Genomic DNA, 23,606 nt, shown 5'->3' with positions numbered 1-23,606 from the left:
TCTGAATAACAGATGATTCCATTTTCCAGGCACAGTTGGCAACACTAATCTCGATCGACTCCACATGTTGCACAGGAAAACAGACAGTCTTATTTCAAGGAGTAGGAGTGATTGGCCTTGAAAAGAGCTTTACTAGTTTTGGCGAGAACGGTCTAGTTTTTTGTTGTTGTTGTGAACTACAGTTCCACACAAACGTACATCGACATCTCATTTAGCTTAGCAATTGGAGACGTCAGACCCATTTTTCGAGTGTCCCAAACGTCCAAGAAAGCACATTTATCAAGGTTTCATCGGCCATGACGTGTGTGTCTCCGTCCACTGAACAGAATGCTATGACGACGGCAGCACCTCTGCTATAGGACGCGTTCAGTGTTTGCTACAAAATGCTCACTGCCGCCAGGAACGCACCCTTATAAAGAATAAACTAAAACATAAACATTAAATAATAAACTATAAATAAACTATAACATGAATAAACCATTAGATAACTGTAACTTGATCAAAGTACACATGTTGGACTTTTTAAATTTTCCAAATATTGGTACAGTAAAAATGCATAGTTTTGAATTCGTGAGTAGCCAGAGAGGCCCACTAATATTTACCAACCTTAGCCACATTTTATTCAGAATTGTGGATTTACAGTACCACAAAAAGAAGAACTGTAACCTGTAACCAGATCAAAGTCCACATGTAGGACATTTAATTCATTTTTCTAAATATTAGTTGAGTAAAAATGTAGTTTTGAGAACGTGAGCATTCAGAGATGTCTATTACTAATATTCACCAACCTTGGCCAGAACTCATTCAGATTTATGGATTTACAGTGCCAAAAAAATGAGAATTGTCGCCTACCATTAACTAAAACGACCCGTTGCTGAGGGGAATCACATAATATTGTACTGACGTGACAGCGCACATAACTCACATGTAGATGAAGCGGTTTTAAGATCAGGCGACTTTATTTCCTTTATTAAATGATGACAGTGGTGGCGTTATATATTTTAGAGTGTTGAGAGTGTTTTTAAGAGTTGGGAACGACGCTAGCACACGTCTGTGAACTGCCTTGCCGCTCGGGCCGAATGCATTTACTGTAATGCTTGAACTATGCGGGTGCGCTCATTTGACCACGGGAATACGAACGTCCACTGGCTTGACCCCAGTAAGCAATTCCTACTATTTTTCACCCAATACTTATTTTTCCATTGTACATGTCTACAGCACACGTGGTAGGCCTGGCCAGGAAAGAGCAAGGGACACCAAGGTTTCCAACCAAACAGCTTATTTATTTAGGAAAACAGCGGGTTTCCCCAAAATAAAGTGGCCAAAATGCGGCACAAGAAGTAACAAAATAAACAACAAACTAAAGGTCTCAAAAAGTGCATCTCAGGTCTGCTCTCGTGATTCAAAATAATTTCTTCCAGGTCTTTGTGTCCATCTCCTTCCACGCCTCCTTTCTGCCCATCTGGTCGTCTCTTACTGTATATACTCTCCCAGGCCGGCTGCAATTAAGTGGCTTAAGCAGCCACACCTGGAGGAGTTGTGCGGCATGCTGGGAAGTGCAGTCTTTGGGCTGGTGGCCATTTTGAATTTTAGGAATTACATCCCTACTTATTTCTCCCGAAACCGGCCAATGGGCCTACTAGGGAAATCGCTGGTATCCCCATATGCCAGTTCGCCCTTGCTTCCCAGGGGGTTTCAGAATATACACCTTTCAAACAAAATTCCTCAACGGGGTCGTAGAACATTTTGGAAGATGTTTGTGTACTTGTGAGAAGGCACCATATTTTATTTCCGCTTTATCGTAAAAACAAAAAAACAAACAAAATAAAGACATTTGGGTATTGTTTAAAAGTTTCTAGAAAAAAATGGAAAATTGGTCTTAATTGGTCTTATTGGTCTTGAGCTAATATTTGCAGCTAGAGTTGATAGTGGTCTCATTTTAAATTTGTGCAACTTGAAAGCGTGATTGTGGCTCTCCTTGCCCACATGCGGGAACATCAGTTTTATTTTTTCCTCACGCTTCAATTAAAACTTCTAGGCATCGCTATCTTTGTTAAGGCCTAAATCTCGTCAAACTTCTGCGTGGTCTCGAATAGTAAAAACACGAACGTCGGCCTTGCCTAAATGTGCTCGACAGCACTTTGCGACTTTGCAAACAATAAATCATGTCTCGCTTTGCGCACCATCATCACTGCGCTCAAACACACGTACGCACGCGCTCGCACACACACATGCTGCTCTTGATTAATTGCAGAGAGGGGCGTCCAGCGGCTGTCTGTCTGCTCAAACACTCTCGGGCGGATCCTACAAGGATGTAAACAAACTTCGAGCCGACTCTCGGCGGAGAAGCAACTCCTATCCACTCGTCTCTCTTCCTTAACTGTAACTGTACACATCCTTCTCAGGCCAGGTGTCATGTCTGGGGGTCCTTGACAGGGGATGAGGGGGCCCACCGAATACATTGCGATAATTAAGCCTTAGGTGAGTTTGGCCTCCTCGGAGAGGAAATCCAACAATGTAATTAAGGGGCAAGCGTCGGTTATGAATATTCAGAAAAATCACTGCTAGTTAATTAGCCACTCAAAAGGTCAACGGATGCGACGCTGGGGTTACTTAAAAAAATAAGACTTCAGTTTTAAATTTTTCTAATGTATTCACAATGGTGCATGTGTTAAGCTGTTTTTACCATCCTCTTTTTGCTTTGTTTTGATTTTTATGCACCACGCGGGAACGTTTTCCAGGGCCCTTAGAGGCCCTCGCTACTCTAAAAAAACCCTGCTCTTTATGCTCAGGAAAGATCAATATTAAATCTGTTTTCGCAAAGGGGGCGGTTAAATAGACACCGCGGCAGATCTGCATAACAAAATTAATTAGGTAACACACACACACACACATACACACACGCAGGAATACGCCAAAATCCTGGACAAATATCGGGTTGTAAAGCACACCTTCTGGGCATACGCAACATATGTCGGAATTATCCCTAATTGACTAATTACATAAATTACTCATTAAGTTTACAGCACATCAATTATAAAAGATGTATCAATTAATTTTGCATAAATTACAAGCGGCGGCGGCGGGTTGCACACAGAGGGCGGCGCGGGGAATCGGGGTGTCCGGGAGGGGGTCTACCAAGGTGGTGAGCCCGTGTCTGTTTATTTCCCGTCTCCAGTAATAATAATAATCATGTGTTCGGCTTAAGGGCAAAGATGTTCCTCCAACCGCTGCCTCCCGTTCACATGTTGGGAAAGTGAGGGGGTAATGGCAATTATAGTGATAATAATAATCTTGAAGATCTCTTCCGTGACTCATGAGGGTTGTGGTGGTGTTGGAGAAAGTCATTAAAATCAATTAGTGGGGCCTATTGTTTCCAGTGCAAAAATTAAAGTGGTTTTAATAGCGGCGAGCAGATGTCCTAGGACTAAACAATGAGTTCAGGTCTCTCAGGTTTCACATAAACCAACGCTGTATCAGTGTAAGGTGGAGAGGTTTGAAAGGCAAGATTCTGAGCTGCTGTGGTGGGGCTCTTGCTCACACTAATGGCAACCGAAGCAGTATTGAAGTTTTCAAGTGTTTTTAATAACGACGTTCCCAACAACTAAACAAGCAGTGTTCTGTGACAAAGTGCAAAAGTGATTATTTACAAAAGTTAAACCAAATGACTGAGGTAGGAAAGGTAGCTCTAGTGATGGGTTCAGTGATACTAATGCACCGGCGCGCGCGCCGAGCTCATGGAGCAACCCCTGCGTCACTGCGCATATCGCTATAGAAAATCACGTGACCGATGCATGAACTCATTGAACTGTGTCGACACAGTCACGATGCGGCAAACTGGTTTAAAAGGAAGCGCGTCTGTCAACGCGATGGAGCTGCTGAAACAATCCACATCTCACGGTTACTTCCTCGTTGTCTACATGCTGTGAAAATGGACGTAACACAAGGAAAATGCACTTGTCATCTTCCATTCAAAATACAAATAATTTTAAGGTAACTCTTAGTTTATTAGTGTGACTGGTACACGCGGATCCGTCGTTTGCGGTGCGTGGAAATATCCCTTTTGTTGCCTTCAACACAAATTTTGCCATTTAACCTGCTAGCTTAGTGGTCAGAGTACTCCCCTGTCATTCTTGATGATATTACAAACGTCATTTTTTTTTTTTTTCAGGTGAAATGTCGCAACCTGTCATATACAAACAGTAGCCACCTCCTCAATGCTGAAGCATAATTGAGCCAAGCATGAGAATGAAGTTTCTGATAATTTCATGATAAACTCAGGTATAGAGTCATTCATGTACTTTCCCACAGTACCTTTTTTGGTAATTTATTAGAAATCGGTAATTAAGCTATAATTAATATAATAATAATAATAATAATAATAATATATCATCCACTTAAATTTTTTTCCTGATGGGCTATGGTAGCACTTAGATGACGAAGTGGGGAGTCAAGGAGGCAATGCAACTGTAGATGAAATTGCAAAAGTGCAACGATGCATGGCTGAGCCAAACATGGCACGCAATGCAGATTTTCTTCAATACTGGAGGAGCCAATGGACATCTTATCCAAACCTCTTTCAACTGGCTAATAAATTCTTGTGCATGCTGGCATCGTTGGTTCCATGCGAGTGTGTGTTGTTCACAGCAGGTGAAATTGTTGTTTAAAACAAAAATAAAAAGGAACCAACTAAATTTTAAACATTAAAAAAACTATCTTTTTGAATAAAATTTTATTAGAACAAAAAGTCCACAAACATCCTCATTCACCCATACTTATATTTTCACATTATATGTTCACATAATTTAAAGCTATGGAATAATGCAATATGAATGCAAAGACTTAAATGATTTGATTTTACATGCTATGTCATCAATTCAGTGTCAGTCTGTCAAGTGGGTTGCCTGTAGGGATTTTTTATGTCCAGCAGGTGTCAGTATTCAACGACACAGTATCCACACTGTGTCAACACAGTGTGTCACTGTGTCGACACGCTTCATGAGGTCTCACGGACCCATCACTAGGTAGCTCTTTCCTTATATTTCTCCTGGCCCCTCCCCTCCAGCCAATTAACTCAAAAAGTTTGGTTTTCTGCTCAATAACTCCAGTTTGTTCAATATTAGCTTCATAGTAAATTAAAGAAAAATACAATAAACAAAATACTGGTACTACTGCACCGAAATAACCTTTGGAAAGAAAAATAAATTTACTTTGGCCAAAAAACTTAACCCGTACTCAATCTCAATCAAACTCAAACTCAATCTTTCGCTGTTGGGAACGTCGTTTCCTCTGGTTTACCATCCCGCTTCTGACACCATATGTGGCGGGGCTTTTGCTCACAATAATGGCAACCGAAGCAGTATTGAAGTTTTCAAGTGTTTTTAATAACAACGTTCCCAACAACTAAACAAGCAGTGTTCTGTGACAAAGTGCAAAAGTGATTATTTACAAAAGTTAAACCAAAACTCATCATATTTAAAAAAAAAACAGTCATTGCATGACAAATAAAATATAAAGGTCTGTTACCTGATCTACACCACTGCGTGACTCCAAATGACTGAGGCAGGAAAGGTGCCGCCATATTGTCAGTCATTGTGTGTCCGTATTGTCAATGATCGTAGTTTTGAAAGGTGGATTCACTTGCAAATTATGGAAGCCCCGGTGCTTTCAGACACTGTAAACTCATTGGACGAGTTGCATAAAAGCCGTTATTTGGAAAAGCTTCAGTCGATCCAGTCGCCAGATCCATATTTGATGCCCAAACCGATGTTTCCTCCCATCCGTCCCGTCCCGTGTGTCAGAGCTCGTCCTGAGACCACAAAATTTCCAATCATACGTCACGATGTGGAGTCGGGTACCCAAAATCGGCACCGGCCTGAATATAAACCGACATTTGGTGAGCAGAGCGTCACCGTTGTCACGATTGTAAAATGAAACTTGATCGACAACGGACCGGTATGTGCCGAAAAATAGCTGCCCCGCGTGAAATATGCCCCCTGACGGGAGCGCCTATTTATAACGCTTTATTGATGTGAAATCATCAAATGTTTTCATGGACGCATTACAGTAATGAATTTACGACTGTAAGATCAGTTTTAAATAATTAAATTACACAAAGTATTAGTAGCCTACTATATTTTAGTAACAAATCGTGGACTGGGCCACATAACCATCTTTGAACAGAAATGTATTAGTCTACAGGTTTTCACGACCATATCCCAATGACAATCACACAGGTATGACATTTATTAGTTCAAGCAGAGTAAAATAGTACATATTCACGGTACAAGAAAGTCGTTTCCATGTGGGCGCTCCCGTCAGGGGGGACATTTCACGCAGGGCAGCTATTTTTCGGCACAACACCTGTTGTTGCGCTCACGCTCTTGCTGCGCGACCGTGGCGACGAGCTTCGTAGTCTCCGTCTGATGATGTCTTAGAACGTGTTGGCATCATATTGAGGTTTTCACCGCTGTCTGATGGCTGTCGACACAAACGCATCATGGACCGAGATAAACAAAACGTGCTGCTTTAGAGATTTGCCCTTTTAACAATGGGCACACAACAACTACTAAAATGACCGTTTATCTTCTCTGTTACTGCAACCAACCGCCACACATGCCTTCACCATTTTGATTAATCAATGTTAACGATTGTCAGGAAGGTTTTTGGGTTCGTTTACTAGCGGTGATTCCGGGTGAGGACCATGGTCTTGGATTTGGAGGTGCTGATCTTCATCCCAACCGCTTCGCACTCGGCTGTGAACCGCCCCAGTGAGAGTTGGAGGTCACGGCTTGATGAAGCCAACAGCACTACATCATCTGCAAAAAGCAGAGATGCACTGCTGAGGCCACAAAACCGGACACCCTAAACGCTTCGGCTGCGCCTAGAAATTCTGTCCATAAAAGTTATGAACAGATTCGGTGACAAAGGGCAGCCTTGGCGGAGTCCAATCCTCACTGGGAACGAATTCGACTTACTGCCGGCAATGCGGACCAGACTCTGACACCGGTCGTACAGGGACAGAACAGCCCTTACCAAGGGGCTCGGTACCCCGTACTCCCGGAGCACCCTCCACAGGACTCCCCTAGGCACACGGTCGAACGCCTTCTCCAAATCCACAAAACACATGTAGACTGGTTGGGCGAACTCCCATGCACCCTCGAGCACCCTGCCGAGGGTGTAGAGCTGGTCCACTGTTCCACGGCCGGGACGAAAACCACACTGCTCTTCCTGAATCCGAGATTCGACTTCTTGGCGGACTCTCCTCTCCAGCACCCCTGAATAGACTTTACCGGGGAGGCTGAGGAGTGTGATCCCTCTATAATTGGAACACACCCTCCGGTCCCCCTTTTTAAAAAGGGGGACCACCACCCCGGTTTGCCAATCCAGAGGCACTGTCCCCGATGTCCACGCGATGATATAGAGGCGTGTCAGCCGTGACAGCCCCAAAGCATCCAGAGCCTTTAGGAACTCCGGGCGGATCTCATCGACCCCCGGGGCCTTGCCACAGAGGAGCTTTCCAACAACCTCAGTGACTTCAACCCCAGAGATTGGAGAGCCCACCTCGGAGTCCCCAGACTCTGCTCCCTCCGAGGATGTCGGTGGAATTGAGGAGGTCTTCGAAGTATTCTCCCCACCGACTCACGACGTCCTGAGTCGAGGTCAGCAGTACACCATCTTCACTATATACAGTGTTAATGGTGTACTGCTTTCCTCTCCTCAGACGCCAAATGGTGGACCAGAATTTCCTCGAAGCCGTCCGGAACTCGTTTTCCATAGCCTCGTCAAACTCCTCCCATGTCCAAGTTTTTGCCTCGGCGACCGCCAAAGGTGCAGTCCGCTTGGCCAGCCGGTACCTGTCAGCTGCCTCCGGAGTCCCACAGGCCAAAAAGGCCCGGTAGGCCTCCTTCAGCTTGACGGCATCCCTTACCGCTGGTGTCCACCAGCGGGTTCGGGGATTGCCGCCACGACAGGCACCAACTGCCTTACGGCCATAGCTCCGATCGACCGCCTCAACAATGGAGGTGCGGAGCATGGCCCACTCGGACTCAGTGTCCCCCACCTCTCCCGGGACAAGGGAGAAGTTCTGCCGGAGGTGGGTGTTGAAACTCTGACAGGGGATTCTGCCAGACGTTCCCAGCAGACCCTCATAATACGTTTGGGCCTGCCAGGTTTGGCCAGCATCTTCCCCCGCCATCGGAGCCAACACACTACCAGGTGGTGATCAGCTGACAGCTCCGCCCCTCTCTTCACCCGAGTGTCCAAAACATGCTGCAGCAAGTCCGATGACACGATTGCAAAGTCGATCATCGAACTGCGGCCAAGGGTGTCCCGGTGCCAAGTGCATATATGGACACCCTTATGTTTGAACATGGTGTTTGTTATGGACAAACCGTGACAAGCACAGAAGTCCAATAACAAAACACCACTCAGGTTCTGATCAGGGGGGCCGTTCCTCCCAATCACGTCCCTCCAGGTCTCACTGTCGTTGCCCACGTGAGCGTTGAAGTCCCCCAGGAGAACGAGGGAGTCCCCAGAGGGGGCGCTCTCCAGCACACCCTCCAAGGACTCCAAAAAGGGTGGGTACTCTGAACTGCTGTTCGGTGCATAAGCGCAAACAACAGTCAGAACCTGTCCCCCCACCCGAAGGCGGAGGGAAGCTACCCTCTTGTCTACCGGGGTAAACCCAACGTACAAGCGCCAAGCTGAGGGGGCGATAAGTATGCCCACACCTGCTCGGCGCCTCTCACCGTGCAAATGGTTGCCTATCTCTAAATGTGTGCTCCAGTGTCGGAACAAAAGTGTACAGGGCTCGGGTGCGATGAAAATGAACGAGACCCCCTAAGTGGGATGTCCGACGGAGGGTGCAAGTGGAAATTTTTCGTGGACCCGCCAGACAACTGGCCAAGGGTGGGGGTTGGGGGCTGGGAGAAATATTTTAACACTACTGTATATTACAGCTCCACGCATCATCTTACCTTTCTTTGTTGGACGATTACCTTGCTTACCACTGTGTGCTCTAGTTTCTGTTGAACTTTGTGATCACTTAGGCTAGGTTCGGACCACAGGTCTTGATGCACAATTCCGGTTTTTCTTCATTTCTGTTTTTTTGGAGTCAGTTTCCCCATGTAAGAATTACTGAAATATTCCTCATTTGGTGCAGAGAAAGAAAACCGCGCATTCTCGGGCTTATACTTTTTTGTTGATTTTATTTTCATGACTGTCGTCAAGCCCACCTCCTGCCTAAAAGCCGAATTCAAGCTAGGTGCTAATGCTAATGTTCAGCTCCATTGCTGCCGTCCTCCCTGCCTCTCTCGCTTTTTGCTGATGTAATTGCTGCATGAATTCCGATTTGAGACACTGGAGAGTTCAGACCACAGCCACATTCTGGAAAAATGTAGCCCAGATTGGATTTTAACCATACACGAATGTGACGTAGATCGGATTTGAAATAGTCTACTTCTACGTATGTGACCGTTCAAATAGAAAAACTGGAAAAAATCGAATCTGTTCAGTAAAACCTGTGGATCAAACCTAGACTTAGTTGTATTTTGTTATACTTGCGTTTTATGGCACACTCCCTTGGTTGTACTTTGTTATACTTGCATTTTTGGCGTGCTCCCTTGGTTGTACTTCTTTTTACTAAATACAGTGGTATGTCGACATACGATCGCTTCGACACGATGTTTTCGACATCTGACGTAAGATTTGTCCCGCCATTTGTTTCTACGTCCGATGACATGCTCGAAATACGACGATTTATGACAGCGCCGTAGTTTCGTTTTCCCGCAAGACGGACGCACGGCGGATTTTCTTGTGAGAGAAATCGACATGGGTTCCAACAATGTTAGTGCAGGTGGTGAAAAAAAATTAAAAAGGTGACGCTTACCATTGAAATGAAGATAGAAATGAAAGAAAAATATTAGCATGGTGTATGTATCCATGAACTGGCTCAACAATACAGCCGTAGAATGTCTACGATCTTGACGGTCGTCCTCCAACCTCCATTCGCCAGTTTTAAAAGGTAAGGTGGCAATTGTTTTCATTTTAATATCACCAAAGAAACTTTGTCAGGTTTTTAATCATTTACAGTGGGGCAAATAAGTATTTAGTCAACCACCAATTGTGCAAGTTCTCCTACTTGAAAAGATTAGAGAGGCCTGTAATTGTCAACACGGGTAAACCTCAACCATGACAGACAGAATGTGAATAACTAAAAACTGAAAATCACATTGTTTTATTTTTAAAGAATTTAGTGTGGAAAATAAGTATTTGGTCACCTACAAACAAGCAAGATTTCTGGCTGTCAAAGAGGTCTAACTTCTTCTAACGAGGTCTAACGAGGCTACACTCGTTACTTTTATTAATGGCACCTGTTTTAACTAGGGCTGTCAAAATTATCGCGTTAACGGGCGGTAATTAATTTTTTAAATTAATCGCGTTAAAATATTTGACGCATTTAACGCACATGCCCCGCTCAAACAGATTAAAATGACAGCACAGTGTAATGTCCACTTGCTACTTGTGTTTTTTGGTGTTTTGTCGCCCTCTGCAGGCACTTGGGTGCGACTGATTTTATGTGTTTCAGCACCATGAATGAGCATTGTGTAAGTATTGACATCAACAATGGCGAGCTACTAGTTTATTTTTTGATTGATAATTTTACAAATTTTATTAAAACGAAAACATTAAGAGGGCTTTTAATATAAAAAAAATTCTATAACTTGTACTAACATTTATATTTTAAGAACTGCAAGTCTTTCTATCCATGGATCACTTTAACAGAATATTAATAATGTTAATGCCATCTTGTTGATTTATTGTTATAATAAACAAATACAGTACTTATGTACCGTATGTTTAATGCATATATCCGTCTTGTCTTATCTTTCCATTCCAACAATAATTTATAGAAAAATATGGCACATTTTATAGATTAATTACGATTAATTAATTTTTAAGATGTGATTAACTCAATTAAAAATTTTAATCGTTTGACAGCCTTAATAACCCTTTTCGAGGCTGTGGTCATAAAGTTGATATGAGAAACTTGAAACTGTTCAGTGTTGCAACTGTTCAATTTTGCACATCAGACATTTCAAAATATTGTATTTTCTATTTTTGAGCAGAATTCTAGCTTTGTATAGACCCCAATCACGTGACGTCACAACTCCGCCCCCCCCTTACTGGTGCCGCCATATTGTCCGTCAGCTCATCGTGTTTACATATTACCGCTATGTACATTCCTCCTATTACTGTGTGTTAATCTGCTTCTCTAAGGAATCACCGCCTAGTAAACGGACCCAAAAACCTTCCTGACAATCGTTAACATTGATTAATCAAAATGGTGAAGGCATGTGTGGCGGTTGGTTGCAGTAATAGAGAAGATAAACGGTCATTTTAGTAGTTGCTGTGAGGGCAAATCTCTAAAGCAGCACGGTTTGTTTATCTCGGTCCATGATGCATTTATGTCGACAGTCGTCAGACAGCGGCGAAAACATCAATATGATGCCAACACGATCGCAGACATCATCAGACAGAGACTACGAAGCTCGTCACCACGGTCGCGCAGCAAGAAGGTGAGCGCAACAACAGGTGTTGTGCCGAAAAATGGCCGCCCTGCGTGAAATGTCCCCCCCGACGGGAGCGCCCACACGGAAACGACTTTCTTGTACCGTGAATATGTATTATTTTACCCTGCTTGAACTAATAAATGTCATACCTGTGTGATTGTCATTGGGACATGGTTGTGAAAACCTGTAGACTAATACATTTCTGTTCAAAGATGGTTATGTGGCCCAGTCCACGATTTGTTACTAAAATACAGTACTAATATTTTGTGTAATTTAATTATTTAAAACTGATCTTAAATCGTAAATCCATTACTGTAATGCGTCCATGAAAACATTTGATGTTTTCACGTCAATAAAGCGTTATAAATAAGGGCTCCTGTCAGGGGGGACATTTCACGCGGGGCAGGTAGTTTTCGGCACACACCAGCCCGTTGTCGATCAAGTTTCATTTTACAATCGTGACAACGGTGACGCTCAGCTGACCAAATGTTGGTTAATATTCGGGCCGGTGGCGATTTTGGGTACCCGACTCCTCATCGTGACATAAACTGGAGTATGATTGGAAATTTTGTGGTCTCAGGACGAGCTCTGACGCAAGGGACGGGACCGTATGGGAGGAAACATCCGTTTGGGCATCAAATATGGATCCGGTGACTGGATCGAACGAAGCTTTTCCAAATAACGGCTTTTATGCAACTCATCCAATGAGTTTACAGCGTCTAAAAGCACCGGGGCTTCCATAATTTGCAAGTGAATCCACCCTTAGAAACTATGATCGTTGACAATACAGACACACAATGACGGACAATATGGCGGCACAACACAGCGATCAGGTGATTGTGTGACATTGGTGATTGGGGTCTATAGACTAATATTCCTATTGTTGAAAGCACAAACGTGTGTAATAAACAACTAGCACGTTTATATTTTGCATTTTGCTTTCTTACTGTACTGAAAATGAACCAAACCGTGACCTCAAAACCGAGGTACGTACCGAACCGAGATTTTTGTGTACTGTTACACCCCTAATATACATATATATGTATGTACTTCGAGGTGTGTGTGTTTTGGGGCTGCAACTAATGATTTTTTAATCGATTAATCAGACAATTAATTAAACGATTAATCCATTATTAGAATAAATGTCACTTTTTTCTATTACCTTTACAACACACCACGTGACTTTATTTCCATTAGATTTGTTTAGGATCTACCATATTTTCCGCACTATAAGGCACACGTAAAGGCCTTTAATTTTCTCAAAAGCAGACAGTGTGCCTTATATATGAATTAATATTGGTTAATCGTGGCATGACATCACCTTTAGCGCAGCACCATCCAGTGGATGTATAACGCAACCATTACTACTACTACTACTGCGCCTTATAATGCGGTGAGCCCTATGTATGAAAACTGTTTTAAAATGGGCCATTCATTGAAGGTAAGTGTAGCGTTAGGCTTGCCACCCGTCCCTTGAAATACGGAATCGTTCCGTAATTGGGAATTAAAAGTTGCGTTCCGTATTGTTTCAATGCAGAACGCAGTTTATTCCGTATTTCACAATTGTCCCATAGGTCGACCCCGCGCGACCCGCGCCTCCTGCGTGGCCGGCGGCGGTGCGCCCAGCCCATGCACGTCTGTCACACACAAACACACACCTGTGCTCATGCGTGACCACTGCGCCAACAATAATGAATAAAAAGGGAAGGAGATATTAAAGACAGCAAGATAGTTATCTGCCTGCCCGCTGCTGTCTGCCCCTGCACTGCCCTCCACTTCCGGGTTCGTTGCCGAGTTACCTCGCTCTCTCTGCTCAGTGCACCGCCCCGCGCGTTTTCAAAACATGTCTCTTCAACATTTGAAGTTCAGGACACCCCACGTCATCCTCAAAAGGGGAAACGTCTCCAAAAAATAGACTGGGCTCGATAGAGTCACTGATGATGATTATAAAGCGAAGTACAAGGCAGGCAGGAAAGTTTTTGCTGTGTCTCACAGAGGTGTAAAACAGCATGCTGCACGGCACCTCCACAAACGTAATATAAGCTCCCAGAAGAGCCTTCGTCACAATTCTTTGTACCTGAAACATCCCCTGAGCTTGATTTGGTATGTTATTATGCTCTTGTATATGGATAACACAGAGGCTATATTTATATTTACCTTCATACATCTTGCATTGATAGGAGCATAGCTAGGCTATTTCAGTTGCTACTATGGTTGATTATTTTCAGGAGGTGACACAGTTATACCACACAGTAAAACGTGGCCAGCCAGCGCTACAATAGTGCTGACTGCGGACACAGGCTCAATCAGAAGATTTTTATGTGATTCCAAAATGGTGAAGAAAATGACTTTGGGAAGAACAAAGCAAGAGGCACTGTTGAAACAAGTCCTGGGTCCAAAGGCAGTGGGTGATGTGCTCAAGATCTTAACATACCCCATCCCATTCTCCATACAGACCGATGCCTCGAATAAACTGAGCAGGAAGATGTTTCCCCTTGCTGTCCAGTACTTGAATCCAGAGTCAGGGCTCACCAACAAAATGCTGGACTTCATAGAGAATGCAGACGAATCAGCTGCTGGAATTGTTGCTCTCTTGGAACATTCCCTTAAGAAATTGCCTTGTCAATGGATCACGTGACCGGATTCAGTGCCGACAACACAAATGTTAATTACGATATTCACAACTTCGTTTTCACTAACCTGCAGAAAAAAACAAAACAATGTGCTGCAAGGAAACTGCCATGCCCGCATAGTGCACAATTTAGTTTTCTCATCTAAAAATAGATACATTTCTATTAATTTTCGGAGTTTTGGGGATGCCGCTTTTTATTGCCCGTAAGGCTTTGGGCGCGTCCCTTATTTCTATTTCTGAAAGGTGGCAAACCTATGTAGCGTGGTGCAGACAAAGACGAAATGCTTAGGTCTGTCACTACACATTTATCTTAGTTTCCTTTTTTCTTGCACACTGTAACACAAGAAATTACTTTTTAACACAACGTTCGTCTGGCGTGGCTTCACAAGTGCACAGACGGCTATTTCTTATTCGCTCCCACTCGGATAAGAACTCTTATCTAATCATGTTAATAGACAAATACAAATATTTGTGACATAACATATTTAACTTTTTCATTGTAAACACTACTCACATTCATTTGTCTTCCGCTCGTCCCCACGAGCACCTCTGCATTCATTCACTAACACACTAAACAATTAACACATTTCTAAACTATATCAACACACAATCTACATTATAATCAGTCCAAAACAGTAACCTGCAAATATACAGTCAAATTCTAGCATTTTTCTCACCTGTAACATAAGAATATACTTTTTAACACAACGTTCGTCTGGTGTGGCTTCACAAGTGCACAGACGTCTATTTCTTGCTCCCAAAATGCGACTTCCCATAGCCCATTCACGCCAAGCGGCGAACGCTGACACCTGCTGGCTAAAACCCGTCAGTACAATTTTCTTTTCAGGCAGAAACGTCTGTGTATATTTTCCAAAACCCAATAAAATAATATGAAACATTTTAAACATATGGTGAATCACGTTGTGGACACAAGAAAATATTAAAATAACTATTTTGATTTTAACTGTGTGCCACACTCTCCCCCACAATTTTAAAAATGTCTCCAAACATTTCCAAAAATCTCATTGTCATTGTTCAAACATATTGCACTTTTCTGCCAATTTAGCATGGTCTTACTTTTGATCAAGCGGAATTTGATATCACCATCAATTTATACCCTGATTTCACAAGTATTTAGTTTTCAACCCATGACCATAAACATTAGCAATTGTAATTATTTTAGATTCTACTTGAATCATTTCTCCACGTAACAAAACTCTTTTCGGCCTCAATTTCTTTTAGTTTGTTACCAACTTCTTAATTACAGTATGAATGCAACATGTTGAAAGACTTTTCTTTTTTTCATATCTAACACAAAATTACCTTACACTCAATGTTCATAACAACTTTTGTACAATAACGAGAAATGTCAATCAATATGAACTCAACCTGGTACCATAATGTCTGGTGTAGCCCACGGTCGTCACATGGCTCTTTGCTTGCCACCTGATTATCCACTTACTTGCACACCTTCTGTACCAGCTTCTACCCATTTCGGTTCACCTAGTGTCGAGTAGGTCAGCATTTTGGGACGACGTCAATTTCGCTGCATACCGTTGGTCGCTGGTGATGAACAAGAATGATCGTCCTCAGCTTGCTCATGGGGATCCTCACAAGGTTCCGCTGTATCATCCTCGTCTTCTTGCTCAGCTGCGATGTCTCCGACTTCCAACTCAGCATCATCTGGGTCCGCTGTCATATCCTCCGAATCCAAATCTCCATCTGGCGTCCTTGAAGCAGGGACGAATGGTTCAGCATCCGGATTTAACTCTGCAGAACCCTGTGCTGGTTCTTGATCCTTGGGATAACGGCAGATAAGTTCAATTCAATCACTACCCTCACTGTCTGAGTCTTCTTCTTGTCCATGGCTTGGTTGTCGTCCTGTCTTTTTCTATGGTGTCCTCCGTTTTGGTTTTACAGCAACAGGTTCTGATTTCTTTAGGGGCAGGCTGTCACATGGGAGTATGAATTTCCTGTGCAACACACGACTTTTACCTCCCCCCTCAGGTGTTACTTCATGGACTGGACAATCGCTGCTCTTTTGCTTTACTACCACATGCACTTTACTTTCCCAGTAAGGTCACAATTTGCCCGGTCCAACTCTCTCTGACAAATTTCGCACAAGTACCCTGCCACCAGGATACAAATCTACTCCGTGTACTCTTTTGTCATAGCCTCTCTTGCCCCGTTAAGCTTCTCGAGCTGCTGTTTTAGATGCAATTTCATAAGCTTGTTGCATTCTGTTTTGCCAGTTCTGGACGTATTCGGTATAAGTCTCTTTTGTCTCACTAGGCTTTAGATTGAACAGCAAATCCACTGGCAAACGTGGGGACCTTCCATAAAGGAGCTAGTAAGGAGAATATCCCGTGACTCCACTGCGTGTACAGTTGTACACGTGGACCATTTTTGACAATGAGCTTTTCCAATCAGCATTTTGCTCATTTGTGAGTGTGCGCAGCATCGATAAAAGAGTTCTGTTAAATCTCTCACATTTACCGTTGCCTTGGGGGTGGCAACAGGTTGTGTGAGACCCTCGCACATCACAGCTTTTCTGTAGTTGATTCATCAACTGGTTTTCAAATTCTCTTCCCAGGTCATGGTGAATTCTTTCTGAGAATCCGAAATGCATTGCAAAATCATTGAATAGTTTGTCAACAACAGACTTGTTTCTCGTAGCATAAGCTTGAGCAAAACCAGTGTAATGATCTATCACAATTAGAATGTACTCAAACCCCTGTTTGCATGTCTCTAAGTGCAAAAAGTCGATAGATACCAGGGCGAGTTGTGACGATGCTTGTCATCGGCGCTCTAGTTGCCCTTTGCGGTTGTTTTGCTTTAAGACACATTCTTTAGTCACAAAATGTTCAAGTACATACGAGCCCAGTAGAACCGGTCTTGAATCAGATTGAATGTTCTCTCGAAGCCAAGATGTCCCATTTCTCGATGAAGCTCGTGGAAAACCTTTTGACGATGCTCTGTGGGGAGATTAGCTGCTGCTTCTCTCCTGCTTCTCTGTAGAGAATTCCATCATCATTAACATACAATTTTGTCCATTGTCTCATCAATACTTTGACATCTGCTGGTTCTGCTTTAAGAGATCTCATAGATGGATGCTTATTGTCATTTTTTAATTGTAGCACTCGTCCTATTACAAGATCTCTTTCTTGACTGTCTCGTATTTGTTCTGGCGTTAATGGCTTCCCCAGCGGTGGTGTGCCTGTGTCTCTTACCAAGGCTAATGTCTCTACCAGGACCGCTGGTGCCCAAAGCAGTGGGGCATCTTTCTGTGCACTCACTCCCTGTACTGTTGCCCTAAATACTTTTTGACCTACCTCCTCAGTACACTCAGCCATGACCATATTGATATCCAACGGCATACGTCACAGGGCCATCTGCATCGGCATTACTCCTGTCCGGTCTGTACTTTATAGCAAAGTTAAATTCGGACAGTACACCCACCCACCGATGACCTGTAGCATTAAGTTTAGCGGTTGAGAGAATGTAGGTCAACGGATTATTATCTGTATATACTACAAAGTGTGGAGCGTGATACAGATAATCGCGAAATCGTTCACATATTGCCCATTTTAAGGCTAGAAACTCTAATTTGCCCGAGTGCATGTGATAGTTTTTCTCAGGTGGTGTTCGAGTTCTGGAGCCATAGCCTATGACTACCATTTCACTGTTCTGTCTCTGATACAGGACTGCTCCCAATCCATCTTGAGATGCGTCCGTGTGAAGGACAAATGGCTGGGTTACATCTGGGTACCCCATAATGGGAGGCTCTTTCAGTTTGTCTAGCAAAGAGTTCAGTGTCTGTTGGTGAGCCTCTGTCCACTGGATACTGTAGGTGTGTTAGGTGGAAGGTTACCTTTCTTTCTGCTAGTGACTCTGACTTTCTTTAGGATGGCTTCATCAGACGGTCTGGAAAGCAGCTGGTAGATCGGCTTAGCTGTTCTGGACAAGTCTTGGATGTAGGTTCTGTAGTAGGACAGGAATCCCGTCACTCTTCTCAGTTCTCCAACCGTCGTCGGCGCTTTCTCCTTTAAAGACCTGGACTGGAGCCACTTCTGCTGGGTCCATCGTGTAGCCTTCTGCAGACATCATCCGTCCAAGGAATCTCACCTTCCTCTTCAATACTTCACACTTTTTAGGACTGAGCTTGACACCGTGCTGCTGGTATCATTGCAATACAGTCCTCTGGTGCTCGATGTGATTTTCAAAGCTTGAGCTTTGGACCAAATTGTCGTCCAAATACGGCTGACACATGACTAGAGCTGTCCCGACTAGTCGACGTAGTCGACATCATCGATGACGTAAATCCGTCGACGAGCACAACATGCCGTCGACACAATACACAATATACACAATATTCTAATTTCCTGACTGTCTCAGGAAATTAGAATATTGTGTATTCTAATTTCCTGAGACAGTCCTGTATATATACACAGGACTGTCTCAAAAAATTAGAATATTGTGTATTCTAATTTCCTGAGACAGTCCAGTAAGTGCTATTAGTATTGTTCTTAATGCTAATTGAAAGGTTTATTTCATGTTATGGTTTATTTTATGGTATAGAAAATTATATAAGGTTAAAAGGTCATAAATATATACAGTATATACAGTGATTGCACTCAAGGGAGAGATTGTCATTGATAAGGTAATAAGGTAAAGGCAATTCATATAGGCAATTCATTGATATATAAATAAGGTTTAAAAGGAAAAATGTGAAAAGTTTTTGTTAATTTCTAATTGTGTTGCTTTATTTGTGTGCGCCGTAGCTCTTACGGTGTGTTTACATCAAGGATGGAATAAAAGTTGTAAACCATCAGTTTAAGAGACCATCTTTTCAATCGGGATGCTACACTAGTTAATTCTATCAGCATTTGAACTCATTGTTTATTTGTGATTTATTATTGTTATTTACGTGTTTATTTGTACTTTAATAAATGATTTGAGTGTTCCAATATGTTTTTTTTTTAATTGATAAGCGTCAACAAAAATTTCATTGCTAAATTAGTTTAAAAAATAAAAAAATTAAAAAATAATTATTAGATTAGTCGACTAATCGTAAAAATAGTCGGCTGACTAATCGGGAGAAAATTAGTCATTTGGGACAGCCCTACACATGACGTCTCTCAAACCTCGCAAACAGTCTTCCATGTTCCTCTGGAACTCCGCAGGAGCTGCACTCAGTCCGAATGGAATGCGGACCCATTGGTACAGGCCCCAGGGAGTTATGAAAGCTGTCAAGGGCTGGCTTTCTTCATCAAGAAACCCCTGGTGATAAGCCTTCCCCTGGTCCAAAACAGAGAACCAGGAGCTGCCAGCAAGAGAGTCAAGCATGTCTTGAATTTGAGGTATGGGATGATCATCGGGGACTGACCTTTTGTTTAGCTCCCGATAGTCACAACACAGTCTCAGAGTCCCATCCTTCTTTCGCACACATACGACCGGTGAGACGTATGGGGAGCGTGAAGGAGTAATCCAACCTCTATTCAACAAGTCCTGAATGTACGCTTTGACTTCTTGATGGCAGGGCTTTGGGACCGCCATGTATGTCTTCTTCACTGGTGTGGTGTGGTGTAGTGTGATGTGGAGTTTCAGAGAAGGAATTGAGCCAATGTCCTCTTCATTGTATGCGAAAGCTTGACACTCTTCTCTCAGAAGCTGCTTTGTGATCCGCCTTTGCTCATCAGTTAGGTGACTGAGGTCAACTGGAGGGTCCCACCAGGCTGGCTTTGGGTGCTTGTTTTTGTCGCCATCTGGTGGTGTAATGGTGGTGATCTGTTGTTTTCCTCCTTCTCCATTCATTAGTCTCACATTTGCTGCATAACATGTTTTGACTGTCTGCAGGTGACCTAAAATTGAGCGCTGATTTACCGTTACCTTGTATTTATTGGTATTAGCAACAAAGATTGCCACAAGACCGGACCTTCCACTGGGAGCAGTGACTAAACCTTGCGCTATCGCTACACCCTCTGGCAAGGTCGGGTCTGTGCTGGGAACCAGGAGGAGCTCTTGTCCATGATATTGAGCCCCCGTGTTGACTTGTACATATACAGTGGTGACCTGGTTAGCAGCTAGAGTGAGACTTCTTTTCCCGGTATGGACAATTCCTACCTCTTCTTCATTAACAGGTGCATGAATCAGCTGAAGCAATGCTTGGGCTGTCTTGGCTGTTATCTGGAAGGCTTGGCACACTGGGTGAATAGTTTCGGTCTTTGCTGCTGCACTACTCTCCCGTTATTTCTTCTATAACGTTGTAGCCGATTATGGGTTCTTCAGCAACACATGGATCACTGGATACCAACATAGGCATGAGAAGTGGCTTTGTCAAGGCACCCTGTGTCCCCAATCGGAATTCTATCTCCACCCAGCCTATGAAAGGAATTTGTGTTTGATTGGCTGCTACTCCCATTAAGCTATCTGAGACTAGCAGTTCACTGAGAGGTCTCACTGTGCTGTGTGGTAAATAGAGTTTTCGCCACTCATCGTTAATAAGCGTCGCCTGAGCTCCTGTGTCCCATAATGCTACTACCGGGATGGTATCTAGTGTGCAATGGACAATGTGTCTTTTGGCAATCAACTTAATAAGTCTCTGTTTGCAGCGGGGGGAAAGGTTGTTTGCTGATAGGTTTGGAGCCACAGTGCTGGAAGAGCTCGCCGGTTGTACGTTGGGACTAATGGAGTTCTGGGCTACCAGGAGTCCCGGCTTGGCAGCCCCTTCTCGTTTCCCTGCTGCTCTCTGGTCCGTCGACACCCTCTTGAGAGGTGATCATCTTGCCCACACTTGAAGCAATGATGGCAGGAGTCCCCTATCTGTGCTTCCTGACATGCCTTACATCCCCTCGGCCGACTGCGATTGAGCTGGACCATCGTCTCCGATGATTTGTTTCTCGTGGCCTCAACTGTCTCTTACAATAATTGTTTTATTGGGTGGACCTTGGCTTTGAGCGCTTCAAATGAGTTTGTCTCAGTGCCGATTGCCGAAATCTTCTTGCTCTTACCCACTGTGTTTTGGTTAACAACGGCGGGAGTTACAGCAGCTGCCTCATCTGGTTGATACACTTGAGCGTTTACTTTGCTGACTCTTGGGGGTCTACTGGTGATACTTTTCTTTTGTTTTTTCTGTCGTTCTTGTTCTAAATTTGCAGCAACACTAATTTGTTCAATTAATACTTCATCTGTTACCATCAGATTACTAAGGTAGGGCTTCAACTGGAATTTAACTGCTTCACTATAAAGACCAGTCTCAATTGAACGAAAGAATTTTCTCTGAATGAGATCTGAGCTAAACTGCTCACCTTCTTCCCCAGCCTCGTCTTCTGTGGACTTCCTCATTAATTTCTCCTTCAGTTCAATTGCTCTGAAATAAGAAAGTTGGTGCTGATTCTTTTGGGTCTTGAGTTATATTCATCAGGCGGTGCAGCAAGTCAGAGGAGGAATCAACTTGATAGTGACTCTTGAGGATGGACTTGAGAGTATGAAGTGTCATAATTCGCTTGATTTCCAGCATTTCTCTCAGATGAAGGCCTGGACTCACGGCGCGGGTCACTGCTTCAATTATTTCTGCTTCTTCATGACCTTTTCATTATCCGGACTCAATTTGGTTCAGGAGGCTTGAATAGGACAATTTGTCTTTTTGACCAGCTTCCCCAATCTGCCCAATTATCTGAAATTCTCGTCTCAGTGTTACTTCTGGCAATCTGGTCGATGTGGTAATGTTTGGTGCCGTTCTTGTGTCCTCTTCCTTCAACGCTGCGATGACAGGGGTGGCGTGTCCTCCTTGTTGTTGCCTTCTCATCTTCATCTTTTGCTCTAATGCCTCAATTTCTCCTTCCATCTGCTGCTGCAACTTTTTATACTGCATTCTCGAAGTCTCCAATTCAGTCGTTTCCTGAATTTCCATCTCAGCCTCTGCTTCTGTTGGTGCCGATTTCAAGGAAGCCAGGTAGGAGAGGACACGCTCCAAATATTGTTGATGTGGCTCTGACTCTTCCTCCTCTTCAATTTCATCCAAAGTAGTCTCAGCCAACCTGACGAGGGCACGTCGTGGTCTGCTTTCAAACCCCTCAACAGGTGCACTACATTTGAGATGCTCACATAAGGAGATGAGCTCTGCCTTTTCCAAAGTCAATAATATTGTGCTAATCTTGTCTCTTGCTTCCTCCATTATGTTTCTTCTTCAATTTGGCACTGCAGCTTGGCTTTGGACTGAATCAACCATCCTCTGCTACCAAAATATGTCGCGTGGTGCAGACAAAGACGAAATGCTTAGGTCTGTCGCTACACATTTATCTTATTTTCCTTTTTCTTGCACACTGTAACACAAGAAAATACTTTTTAACACAACGTTCGTCTGGCGTGGCTTCACAAGTACACAGACGGGTATTTCTTATTCGCTCCCACTCGGATAAGAACTCTTATCTAATTATATTAATAGACAGATACAAATATTTGTGACATATTTAACTTTTTTCATTGTAAACACTACTCGCATTCACTCGTCTTCCGCTCGTCCCCACGAGCACCTCTGCATTCATTCACTAACACACTAAACAATTAACACATTCCTAAACTATATCAACACACAATCTACATTATAATCAGTCCAAAACAAAGTAACCTGCTAATATACACAGTCATTTTTCTCACCTGTAACACAAGAAAATACTTTTTAACACAACGTTCGTCTGGCGTGGCTTCACAAGTGCACAGACGGATATTTCTTATTCGCTCCCAAAATGCGACTTCCCATAGCCCATTCACGCCAAGCGGCGAACGCTGACACCTGCTGGCTAAAACCCGTCAGTACAAATTTCTTTTCAGGCAGAAACGTCTGTGTGTATTTTCCAAAACCCAATAAAATAATATGAAACATTTTAAACATATGGTGAATCACGTTGTGGACACAAGAAAATATTAAAATAACTATTTTGATTTTAACTGTGTGCCACATAGGCCTTATACTACGATGTCCCTTAAATTGCAGAAAATAGGGTAAGTTTTTTTTTTTATTATTTAGATGTATCATATATGTGTGACTGCACCTATAATGTTTTCTATGATACTTGCAAGATTTTAGTTTAACTGATGGTTTTCTAACGCTAAAGTTTTATTCTACACATACAGTATCTACTAAGGATATTGTATGTGCAATTCCTGTCATATATTCTTTTAAGTTCACAAAATATGCAAGTTTCATATTGTACATATTTACTCAGGATTGTATCTGTAGTTTGTGTGTCACATGCTTTACATACAAGTTCCAGATGAAACATATGAACTTTATGAATTCTATATCTGTCTTTTCCATTTGGGTTTAGTTCCTAAATTATACAAGTTTCACATTGTACAAATTTACTAAGGATCGTATATGTGGTTTGAGTGTCCTATAC

This window comes from Corythoichthys intestinalis, chromosome 3 (genome assembly GCF_030265065.1).
Source record: "Corythoichthys intestinalis isolate RoL2023-P3 chromosome 3, ASM3026506v1, whole genome shotgun sequence".
Classification (NCBI taxonomy): domain Eukaryota; kingdom Metazoa; phylum Chordata; class Actinopteri; order Syngnathiformes; family Syngnathidae; genus Corythoichthys; species Corythoichthys intestinalis.
This window is presented reverse-complemented; position numbering follows the sequence as displayed.